This window comes from Pseudophryne corroboree, chromosome 1 (assembly GCF_028390025.1).
Source record: "Pseudophryne corroboree isolate aPseCor3 chromosome 1, aPseCor3.hap2, whole genome shotgun sequence".
NCBI classification, from domain to species: domain Eukaryota; kingdom Metazoa; phylum Chordata; class Amphibia; order Anura; family Myobatrachidae; genus Pseudophryne; species Pseudophryne corroboree.
The window spans coordinates 235,070,176-235,081,581 of record NC_086444.1 but is presented as its reverse complement, the minus strand read 5'-3'; the positions used below and the strand labels follow the sequence as shown (position 1 = coordinate 235,081,581).

At 47.0% G+C, this 11,406-nt stretch overlaps 1 protein-coding gene across 1 annotated transcript in view; it reads right to left on the bottom strand.

The window, feature by feature from the left end:
• Nucleotides 1-207: 207 nt before the first annotated feature.
• YTHDC2 (YTH N6-methyladenosine RNA binding protein C2) overlaps nt 208-11,406 on the bottom strand; it is a 408,514-nt gene continuing 397,315 nt past the window's right edge. Inside the window, exon 31 of the mRNA XM_063964142.1 lies at nt 208-1,347. The gene's annotated coding sequence lies outside the window, so the exon portion shown is untranslated. The remainder of the gene's footprint in view (nt 1,348-11,406) is intronic.

The following is an 11,406-nucleotide window of genomic DNA, read 5'->3' as shown; positions in this document are numbered from 1 at the left end:
CACCCATATTGCCCCCTTCTATACATTCATCCCCATTTACCTGTCTAATATGCTAAATCAATGAGCACTTGTCAGCATAAAAAAAGAGAAAGGAAACATTTTTATCTCTGTCACTTTGAAGAGGCCATTGTGTTTCTATATGAACAGACATGTTACATTTATTAGCTGATGCACCCTGGCTCAGGCCACAAAGGCTATACAACAATAATAAGGGACAATAGTAAATGTTTATTGTTTGCAGCATAGTGAGGAGTGACTCTAAAACAGGCATACCAGCGTCAGTTCTAATAAAACCATAAAACTGTACTTTTTTTTTTAATCAATTTGTTATCTACACAAATTGTCTATCATCTGTACAATTGTAAACATTATGTCCGAACAGCAACTGAAATCATTCTGATGATCATGCCCTGATAACACCCCATTGGCATGCCCTAACCGGTACCGTAACTCCATTTTTTTGTTTGTATTACAAAAAAAAAAAGTTTAGCTACCAAAGTTCTTTTGTCTCTTTCAGGCAAAGACAGTGCCAGATTTTCTCACACCAAACTCCAGAGAGAAGGCAATGGGAGCAAGGAGCTCTGAAACTCATGCAGCACCCAGTTCATTCATTCCAGTGCCTGGAGTCCCCTGCTGTTCACTGTGGATGGGCAAACTGTAGGCCTGGCGGACTCCCAGTATGGTTTGCCCTGATGCAATCTGTTTGGAATGCAGTGTGAGCAAATTCTAACGATATATACTCATCTAAATGTGCAACAGTTCTCAAATATAAGCATGTTCTAGCTGAGCTAAATAGGTGCATAGGTTAAAGTTTAATATACAGTGTAATAAATATAACTTCATTCTTAATGTTGGATTACTTTTTAATCATCTACCTAGTAATGTCAATTTATGATGCAAGGTAGTATTTTATTTCGTTTGGAAGTAACCAATTGTCTAATGTAAAACCAGACTTCCGTCTTCTATTGTAATAATAATACAAAACGATTTCTAAGAGTCAACAGGGAAAAGTCAGAAAACAAACAAACATTTAACATTTGAAACAGTGCAATTAGTTTCATAAAAGTAACAACATACAGTGTATTCAGTTAAAAGAAAAAGTGCTGGAATGGGCAAGTGTCCGTATTCCAACTGGTGCTGAGCTGATGTCAGCTGTTGGGAGTGCCAGCATTTGCCCCCCCCATCTAGGACAACTTCCACAGTGCTGTTTGTGCTGTCAGCCTTACTGAATAACGCATGTTGCTTGTATACAGTGCACTTAACGGAAATCATGAAATGATTTATCTGATTTAAACACAGGTTTCTATCAGAGAAGACTGCAAATTCACAGGCGTGTGAGAAAGAAACCTGTTTAGAGAAAAAAATTAAAAAGAAAAATTAAAATTGGTCATTTATGTACAACAAAAGTGTATGCTATATTGTATGTACTCATGTGGCAAACATTGTCACACCCTTCCCTGGCTTCATTTTCTTGCTTCAGGAAAAAGTGTTTCTTTCATATAATGAGGTTCTACTGGGAATACTAGAGCTCCAGACTATTACTTCACCATTATTCTCATTGTCTGTCTTCCTTAACATCCCTGTATTCTTATATAGATTTTTTTGTATGATTGATATTACTATATGCTTTTGCTGTGTAACATTATACAATCTAAAATTATGTTTGTAAAGCTTACAGTAGCACCAAGATTATGTGCTATTCTCCCCTGAATATTACACCACTGTATCTGCCTCTTTAATGGGGACAGAGAACAGAGTAAACAGATTGAGTCGGAAGCATCTCTTTTATCGCACTCAAATAGTGAGTGTTAACATACAGCGCAGAGTATCCCAAGCTCAGCCATTACAGTCCTGGGGGTATATTTACTAAAGGTCGATTTTGTTTGTTTTTTGTTCAATGTTAGAACGATTTTATATCGAGTTTGATCGATGTTGGGCTTCCAGGGTTAAAACACACATTCACTAGCAGATGATTTTTTTATATTCATTTTTAAATGTTAGTAAATGTGTGTTTTAACCCTGGAAGGCCAGCATCGATTAAAATATATGTAAAATCGATCTAACATCGAACAAACACAAAGAAATTCAACCTTTAGTAAATATACCCCCCTAGTTTGAAGACTATCCATGCTTGAGTGCAAGTGACTTAATTATACCCCTTTCACAATGCCAATGCCGGATCCCACGTGGGTGGGATCCGGCATTGGCAGCTGCTGCAGGCTTTCCCGACCCAGCAATATGCCGGGCAGGTTGCCATAGCGGCGGGGGGCGGAGCCGACGCTGGGAGATGAGCTCATCTCCGCGCAGCCTCTCCCTATATAGTAAACAGGTCCCGGGTCGCATTGACCCGGGAGCACGTTTATGCAGCCACTGACCCGGTATTCAACCTGGGTATAACACTGCTTTATTCCAGGGTTGAATTGCCGGGTCAGGCGACCCGCGATTTCGGCAATGCCCCTTTCACACCACACGCCAACCCGGCAATATGCCGGGTCGATACCGGGTTATTTGTGCGGTGTGAAAGGGGTATTAGTATCTTCACTGTAATTGCGGAGTTTGGGAAAATCTAACGCTGCACATGCACAGAAGTGAATGTATGTATTTCTGGCTATCTCTGGGCTATTTCCAATCGGCTGCATCTCTTTTCTTGTGAAAATGGTGTTTTGGGACAGGAACTGGGTGGGGACAATGTGGTCACACAGTCTTGTGGGAGAGTTGTGGGTTTGTAGGTCTCGTTCTGAGCTTTTTCTGATTTACATGTGCAGAGAAGCAAAGCCTGTTTCAGGAAGGCTCCTTATGCCTGGCATAGGGGTGGCGCAAGTGCCTAATGATGGCCAGAAAAACACTGGGTGGAGTGACTTCCCACTGGAAGCTGCACGGAACCATGCATTTGCCTTACGTAAACTTGCATTAGCATAAGCCTTCCACAGCATCACACAGGCATAGCCACAAAGTTTGTACATATGCAGCTACATTAAACCAATAATACTCCCACATATATCATTTTGGATTTTCATTTAAGATTTCATTTAATTAAAGCAAATAACGAGATTTATGGTAAGAACTTACCTTTGTTAAATCTCTTTCTGCGAGGTACACTGGGCTCCACAAGGATTGGACAATGGGGTGTAGAGTAGGATCTTGATCCGAGGCACCAACAGGCTCAAAGCTTTGACTGTTCCCAGAATGCACAGCGTCGCCTCCTCTATAACCCCGCCTCCCTGCACAGGAGCTCAGTTTTTAGTTAACCAGCCCAATGCAGTAGCAGGAAAAGAGACTACAAAGGTTAGTAGCCACATACACCACACTCTCACGACAGGAGAAGTATCAGCGGCTAATGCCATACCAACCCAAAGAAGCTAAGTGCGTCAGGGTGGGCGCCTTGTGGAGCCCAGTGTACCTCGCAGAAAGAGATTTAACAAAGGTAAGTTCTTACCATAAATCTCGTTTTCTGCTGCGGGGTACACTGGGCTCCACAAGGATTGGACAATGGGGATGTCCTAAAGCAGTTCCTTATGGGAGGGGACGCACTGTAGCGGGCACAAGAACCCGGCATCCAAAGGAAGCATCCTGGGAAGCGGCAGTATCGAAGGCATAGAACCTTATGAACGTGTTCCCGGAGGACCACGTAGCCGCCTTGCACAACTGATCGAGGGTCGCACCACGTTGGACCGCCCAAGAGGGTCCAACAGACCGAGTAGAATGGGCCGTAATGTGAGCAGGAGCTGATAGACTAGCCCTCACATAAGCATGTGCAATCACCATTCTAATCCATCTAGCCAGGGTCTGCTTGTGAGCAGGCCAGCCACACTTGTGAAATCCAAACGAAACAAAGAGAGAATCAGATTTTCGAATAGAAGCAGTTCTCTTCACATAGATACGGAGAGCCCGTACCACATCCAAAGACCGCTCTTTGGGAGACAAATCAGGAGAGACAAAGGCCGGAACCACAATCTCCTGATTAAGGTGGAACAAAGAAACCACCTTAGGCAAATATCCGGGACGAGTCCTAAGAACCGCCCGGTCACGGTGAAAAATCAGATATGGGGAACTACAAGACAAGGCACCCAGATCCGACACTCTTCTAGCAGAGGCAATAGCAAGCAAGAACACCACCTTAAGGGAAAGCCACTTAAGGTCAGCTGAACCCAGGGGTTCAAACTGAGGCTCCAGCAATGCCTCCAAAACCACCGACAAGTCCCAAGGAGCCACAGGCGGGACATAGGGAGGTTGGATATGCAACACACCCTGAGTGAAAGTATGAACCTCAGGTAAAGTCGCAATTTTTCTATGAAACCACACCGACAAGGCAGAAATATGAACTTTGAGGGAGGCCAGACGCAGGCCTACATCTAGGCCCTGCTGCAGAAAAGCCAAAAGTTTGGCTGTACTAAACTTGGAAGCATCATAATTAATAGATGCGCACCAAAGAAATAGGAATGCCAGACCCTATGGTAAATCCGAGCAGAAGCCGGTTTCCGGGCCCGCAACATAGTTTTAATGACCTCTTCAGAAAAACCCTTAGCCCTCAAGACGGAAGCTTCAAGAGCCACGCCGTCAAAGACAGCCGGGCTAGGTCCTGGTAGACACAGGGGCCCTGAACGAGGAGGTCTGGGCGTTGTGGAAGTAGAAGTGGACGCTCCGACGATAGGCCCTGCAGGTCTGAGAACCAGTGCCGTCTGGGCCACGCCAGAGCTATGAGAAGCAGATTTCCTTTTTCTTGCTTGAACTTCCGAATTACCCTGGGCAGGAGTGACACCGTAGGGAACACGTACGGCAGCCGAAACCTCCACGGCACCGCCAGCGCATCCACGAATGCTGCTTGAGGATCCCTTGTCCTTGCTCAGAAGACCGTTACTTGTGATTATGTCGAGACGCCATCAGATCTACATCTGGAAGACCCCACTTTTCCACTAGGAGTTGAAACACTTCTGGATGGAGGGCCCCACTCGCCGGCATGCACGTCCTGACGACTGAGAAAGTCCGCTTCCCAATTTAGGACTCCCTGAATGAATATTGCGGATATGGCCGGTAGATGGCGTTCCGCCCAACGTAGAATCCGTGAAACTTCCTTCATTGCCAAACGGCTTCGAGTGCCGCCTTGATGATTTATGTAAGCCACTGTGGTGGCGTTGTCCGACTGTACTTGAACAGGACGGTTCTGAAGTAAATGCTGGGCCAGGTTCAATGCATTGAAGACCACCCGCAATTCCAGAATGTTGATCGAGAGGAGAGATTCCTCCTTGGTCCGCTGACCCTGAAGGGAGTGTTGCTCCAGCACCGCGCCCCAACCTCTTAGACTGGCATCTGTCGTCAACAGGACCCAGTTGGATATCCAGAAGGGACGGCCCCTGCACAATTGTTGGTCCCGGAGCCATCAAAGCAGCGACAGACGGACCTCCGGAGTCAATGAGATCATTTGAGACCTGATCCGGTGAAGCAGGCCGTCCCACTTGGCTAGAATCAGCCTCTGGAGGGGGCGAGAATGGAATTGAGCATACTCCACCATGTCGAATGCTGAGACCATGAGGCCCAGCACCTGCATCGCCGAATGTATCGACACTTGCGGACGATAAAGGAAGCAACGAATCCTGTCCTGAAGCTTCAGGACTTTCTCCTGAGACAAGAACAACCGCTGGTTGTGAGTGTCCAATAGCGCCCCCAGGTGCACCATGCTCTGAGCAGGGACCAGGGAGGATTTCTTCCAGTTGATGAGCCACCCGTGGGCTTGTAGAAACCGGACTGTCATATCCAGATGACGTAGGAGAAGTTCTGTGGAATTTGCCAGGATTAACAAGTCGTCCAGGTACGGCAGTATCCTGACCCCTTGACGGCGTAGTACCACCGTCATCACCGCCATTACTTTGGTGAAGACTCGCGGAGCCGTTGTTAAACCAAAAGGTAACGCCCGAAACTGGTAATGGAGGTTGCCAATAGCAAACCTCAGGTATTGCTGATGTGACGCTGCTATAGGAATATGCAGGTAAGCATCCTGTATGTCTAGGGAGACCATGTAGTCCCCAGGTTCCAAGGCCAGAACTATAGAGCGAAGGGTTTCCATACGGAATTTGGAAACCTTCACAAACCTGTTCAATGCCTTGAGGTTGAGAATGGGCCGGGAGGACCCATTCAGTTTCGGGACTAGAAATAGCGGAGAATAGTACCCCCTGCCCCTCTGAACAAGAGGCACCTGTACTACAACTCCTGTATCCAGGAGGGTCTGTACCACCGAATGCAGAGTGTTTGCCTTTGTCTGGTCCAACGGGACATCTGTCTGGCAAAATCGATGAGGGGGTCGGTTTTTGAAGGCTATGGCGTAACCTCGAGGGACGACTTCCCGTACCCAGGCATCTGAAGTGGTCTTCAACCATTCCTGGGTATACCCTAGAAGCCGGCCCCCCACCCTGGGATCCCCCAGGGGGAGGCCCGCCCCGTCATGCGGCAGGCTTATCGGTTTTGGAAGCTGGCTGACGGGCAGACCAGGCTCTTTTGGGATTCGGCTTACCAGGTTTGGAAGTGCGGGCCTGCTTGTGGTACGCCTGACCTTTTGCTTTACCTGAAGGGCGAAAGGACGTACCTTTAGCCTTCGACACAGAAGGAGCGGTATTTGGCAGACAGGCAGTTTTGGCAGTAGCCAAGTCAGCCACTATCTTATTTAAGTCCTCCACAAACAGAATATCTCCCTTGAAAGGGAGTACCTCCAGGGTTTTTCTAGAGTCCAGATCCACAGACCAGGATCTCAGCCACAATATCCGGCGAGCCAGGACTGACGTAGTAGAGGCCTTGGCTGCTAGGATACCGGCATCAGAAGCCGCCTCTTTAATATATCGGGAAGCTGTGACAATATATGACAAGCATTGTCTAGCATGGTCAGAGGAGATTTCAGCTTCTAACTCCAAGGCCCATGCTTCAATAGCCTCGGCAGCCCATGTAGCCGTGAGGGTGTAAATCGCTTTTAGACAACCCTCCACACGTTTATCCGTAGGCTCTTTTAGAGACGTGACGGTAGTGACAGGTAGAGCTGAGGAAACCACCATCCAAGCCACATGCGAGTCCACTGGAGGAGGCGTTTCCCAATTCTTAGACAGCTCTGGCGCGAGGGGATAGCGAGCCAGCATCTTCTTTTGAGGCACAAACTTCGTACCCGGGTTTTCCCAGGGTTCCTGACATATATCCACTAGGTGGTCAGAGTGAGGTAAAACTTGTTTAACCACCTTCTGACGCTTGAACCTATCTGGTTTCTTAGGAGGGACGGATGGCTCGGGATCATCCGTAATCTGTAGAATTAACTTAATAGCCTCCAAAAGATCAGGAACATCTACATGTGAACTACCCTCCCCATCAGCCGTATCTGAGTGAGAACCTGTGGGGTCAGTGTACGTGCCGTCTTCATCAGACGAGGTGTCAGTGACAGCAGTGGATTGTGAGGAGACAAGCGCTCGCTTAGAGGACCCCTTGGACTTAGACGAGCGTTGGTCAGACTATTTAGTAGTCAAGGACTGGTTCAACTTCTTCAATTGGGCAGATAAATCGTCCGCCCACGGCGGGTTAGCTGCAGGGACCACATACGGGTGTACCGGCATTGGGGGTCCCATAGGAGGTGTTAGTTTATGAACTAGCGTATGCAGAAGCGTGGAAAAAGTGGCCCACGGTGGATCAGAATGTGCCTCCGTTGCCACAGTCCCACTGGGGGGCAAGGAGCCCCCAGCCGCTATATTCTCCTCATATGTGTCTGTGGCTTCAGCAACACCTTTAGTGTGTATAGCCCCAGAACCGTTACCCTCAGAAGCAGACATGATATAACCTGCAGTATGAGGTAACAGAACAATTATCAGCAGCACTATACCTCTAAACCCAAACCCCTGCGCAGTGTAGTCAGCACTAGCAGAGATAAAGGAGAGATATGGTGACTAAATCACAGAGAAAAATACGTAATACAGTATATCTTTGTGAAACCTTATATTAGATAAAACCTGACGCACCAAGCCCCCTCAGGTTATAGAATATAGCGATAGCAAGATGAGTGAAAGACACGAAATGGACAACACTCAGCTATCAAATGCACACACAGAAAGTCACAGTTTGTACAATGCAGAGGTTATTACTAACAATAATACTGCACTGGACCAGTTTACACAGCTATATAACAAGAGATATAACAGTACACAGTAAGAACTGGATGTATATCACAGGGTAATTGTACTATAAAACCCTGACTAAATGCACTCTTTCTTAACTATCACTGTCTAAAAAGGCAGGTAGAATACTTAAGTGTCTTGTAAAGTCACAGCGCTGACAACCAGGCGGCTTTACATAGGAGGATTTGCCCAAGCAGTCCCAGGAACAGTGAGCTGAGGGATAATGGCGCCGCAGACACTGACAGGGAGTGAGGGAGAGACAGAGATGCAGCTCCAGGGCGGGAACACTTGCTAGAAATGGCGCCCTGGGGCTGGGGCTACAGGTCTAAGCCTTATCCCCCTGCTGGCAAAACCACCGGGTACTGTGGGCGATATAAAAATCGGTTTAGAGAGAAAACCTGACCTGCGCCCATGCCCTGATGATCTAGTGGGATCGCCTGTACTGCCACAGTGTCCACCGCCAGCGCGTGCGGCCTGCCTCCCACTGACCGCGCCGGATCGCGATAAAGACAGTGTCCCGCAAGCGGGACCCACTTACCACCTCCCGAAGCGTGGCCACGCGATCCTGGAGAGCCCTAGCCGTGTGTGTCTAACGTGAAGAAAACCGGAGCCTCCGCTGTAGGTACCCGGCAACCAGGGCTCGGGAGTGTACAGTGCCGCTGGGGAGAGCTGGAGCTGCAGCAGTGAATGTCTCCTGACATTTACCACCGCTGCTGCCCTTGAAGTCTTCACTGTTTCTTCACCAAAAAGCTCTTTTTAGGGCTGCCTGGATCAGCCCCCCTGTTAAGTGCCTGCTTACTGCAGCACCAACTTACAAAACTGAGCTCCTGTGCAGGGAGGCGGGGTTATAGAGGAGGCGGCGCTGTGCATTCTAGGAACAGTCAAAGCTTTGAGCCTATTGGTGCCTCGGATCAAGATCCTACTCTAACACCCCATTGTCCAATCCTTGTGGAGCCCAGTGTACCCCGCGGCAGAATATATATATATATATATATATATATATATATAGAGAGAGAGAGAGAGAGAGAAAGGGTATGTTCTGTATTAGAATACACACCACTGTCCCTTTATGTAATGCCACTAGACATGCAAATACAAAGGTACTTAGAGCAGTTAAACACAAACACTCTCCTTTTATCTTCCCATTGATTTCATACATGTATAAATGGCAAGGGACGTGGAGGAAGAGATCATTACTGAGAACAGACTGGAGGAAAATCTGTTCATTTCCCCCATGAGAACATTGTTCCTGTCATTATAACTGTCAATGGAAGCTGTAATTGAGGAATAATTGAGGAATAAGGCCTTTTCAAGGCTATTTGGATAAAGGTTCCTGTGGTAGATGAAGATGTCAATACCAATAACAGGACTCATCCCCTTGTGTTAATGACTTTAATAGAGCCTGTGTACATTGTGCCAATAGTGTTGTGCCACAGTTCCAGGGCAGAGACACGGCACACTGCTGCCAGAAAGCTTGTTTATTGGTCTTAAAACTATGGATCTGAAACCCGTCTTCAAGTACCATTAATAGGCAGGAAAGAAAACAGTTGTAAAAAGAGATAGTTCAGCGCATCCCTAGCTTATTCTTATTTTCATCAATATTTAAATAAAAGAATCTAGAATAGTCTAGAATAAAAGTATACAGAAATTATAATAAGCAGATTTTCAGAGTCTGGTATAAAAGGGTATATAAATTTTATTATGAATAAAGACCATGGATAATAAAATAAAGAATTTCTTTAAAAAGTAAGTACCGGTACAAAGGACTCCAAAACATACAACACATAAACAATACAAGACATACAAACAAAAAAAACTTCCTGTGGGTACACTGACAAGCAATTTACCCCACTAGGAATGATAGAATTTGCTGGGCTGTCATGGTGTTTACCACTTGATGCCAAACAATGTCCTTATAGAATAAACTATCTGTTTTTCAGCTGGGATAGCTCAGTCCAAACATTAATTTAGTGTATAGAGTCACTGTAGCTACTTAGTAGCTGATGTTATCTTCCTTACACTCTCAGTCTTCTTATAGTTATTAGCACTGTCTCTGCTCCTATTTATGCATTTGTTTTAGCACAAGAGCGCTGACTGAAAGAAGATATGAATAGATCCTACCGTTGCATGGTGGGGAAATAAGATTCCTGTTTGGAGTGTAGTTTCTCAGTCCCTGAGATGTCCGCGATAGCGGTGGTGTTCGTCTGCCGGCAGACGTACCGAATCCCCGTAGCTTACTTCCAGGTGGCTGTGTGAAGCGGCTCTGCCGGCTTGCTTCTAGACGGCTGTACGGAGCGGGATCCGTTGCTCCACGATCGACGTGTTTCACCTTACACAGAAGGCTTCTTCAGGATTGTGGAATAATGGATTTGACAACCCAGCGCTATTTAAATGATTTCCACGGACGTCTTTATACTTCCGCCCTCAATGTGGATGGAGTTACTGGCCTCCTTGCCCTTAGTGCAATATATATATTAATGTATATCAATCTAAACATAAAAGACAAGACCATAACAAAGAACACAAAAACACACATCTATAAGGATAAAAAACATATGTATATGGTACACCACCGATTTTCCGGCAACCGATGATCCGGAACCTCTTTTAATCCGGACAATTTTGATTTGTCCGGATTAAAGGGGGTTAGAGACATCCTTTAATCCGGAACATTTTCTGCGCATGGGCGTAACACGCAATACGCGCAAGTGTCAGTGGGTACAGCTTCCACGGACACTGCAGGTGACACAGCAAGCAACAGTGGGGCTGTTATGGCGTCCAATGTCACAGCAAGTACCGCACATGGGCGGAAGACACAGCGCACACAAGTGTCAGTGAGTACAGCTTCTGAGGGCACTGCAGGTGACACAGCAAGCAACAGTGGGGCTGTTATGGCGTCCAAGGTCACAGCAAGTACCGCACATGGGCGGAAGACACAGCGCACACAAGTGTCAGTGAGTACAGCTTCTGAGGGCACTGCAGGTGACACAGCAAGCAACAGTGGGGCTGTTATGGCGTCCAAGGTCACAGCAAGTACCGCACATGGGCGGAAGACACAGCGCACACAAGCGTCAGTGAGTACAGCTTCTGAGGACACTGCAGGTGACACAGCAAGCATCAGTGGGGCTGTTATGGCGTCCAATGTCACAGCAAGTACCGCACATGGGCGGAAGACACAGCGCACACAAGTGTCAGTGAGTACAGCTTCTGAGGGCACTGCAGGTGACACAGCAAGCAACAGTGGGGCTGTTATGGCGTCCGCAGACAG